The 557-nt window shown below is 42.2% G+C and overlaps 1 non-coding gene across 1 annotated transcript; it reads right to left on the minus strand.

Moving 5' to 3' along the window:
* Positions 1–279: 279 nt before the first annotated feature.
* On the minus strand, positions 280–351 carry Trnat-cgu. The gene has a single exon. It is a non-coding gene; the product is annotated as a tRNA-Thr (tRNA).
* Between the last annotated feature and the right edge of the window lie 206 nt (positions 352–557).

The raw sequence follows: 557 nt of genomic DNA on the forward strand, positions 1-557 counted from the left end.
CTAGGTGTTGTGGTTCTGGAGATAGAGCGATCAGTGTGTGAAATGTGAATGAGTTCTCGTTCTTATAATATAAGATTACAAACAAGCGAATTACAAAGCAAACAAAAATAAATATAAAATAAATTTTAATAATTGCCGCCGGGACAGCTATCTCACCTCGTCCGAGCTCATCTCAACCCGGTACATAAACACACCCTAAAACTCTCTTCTTTGGATCAATAATAATGTAAATGGAGCGTAAAAAAATCACATTCGAAAATACGAGAGTGACAAAAGATATGCCTCCTGTGAGGTTTGAACTCACGGCCCCTGGTTTACGAGACCAGTGCTCTACCACTGAGCTAAAGAGGCACGTGCCAACGGTGCGGTCAAATAGCTTTATCTAAAGTACACTGCGTGCGTTGTGAACTAATGAAATTTTATAGGTAGGTGGTACTTAAGTACATCAGTACGTTATACCTACCAGCGATTCTCAACCGGGTGTACACGTACCCCTGCGGGTACGCGAGAGACCCTCCGGGGGTACGGGGGAAATTTGTGTAATGATAGACAAAAAA

The sequence above is a fragment of the Diaphorina citri genome, unplaced genomic scaffold (genome assembly GCF_000475195.1).
Source record: "Diaphorina citri unplaced genomic scaffold, Diaci psyllid genome assembly version 1.1 scaffold40725, whole genome shotgun sequence".
Lineage (NCBI taxonomy): Eukaryota > Metazoa > Arthropoda > Insecta > Hemiptera > Psyllidae > Diaphorina > Diaphorina citri.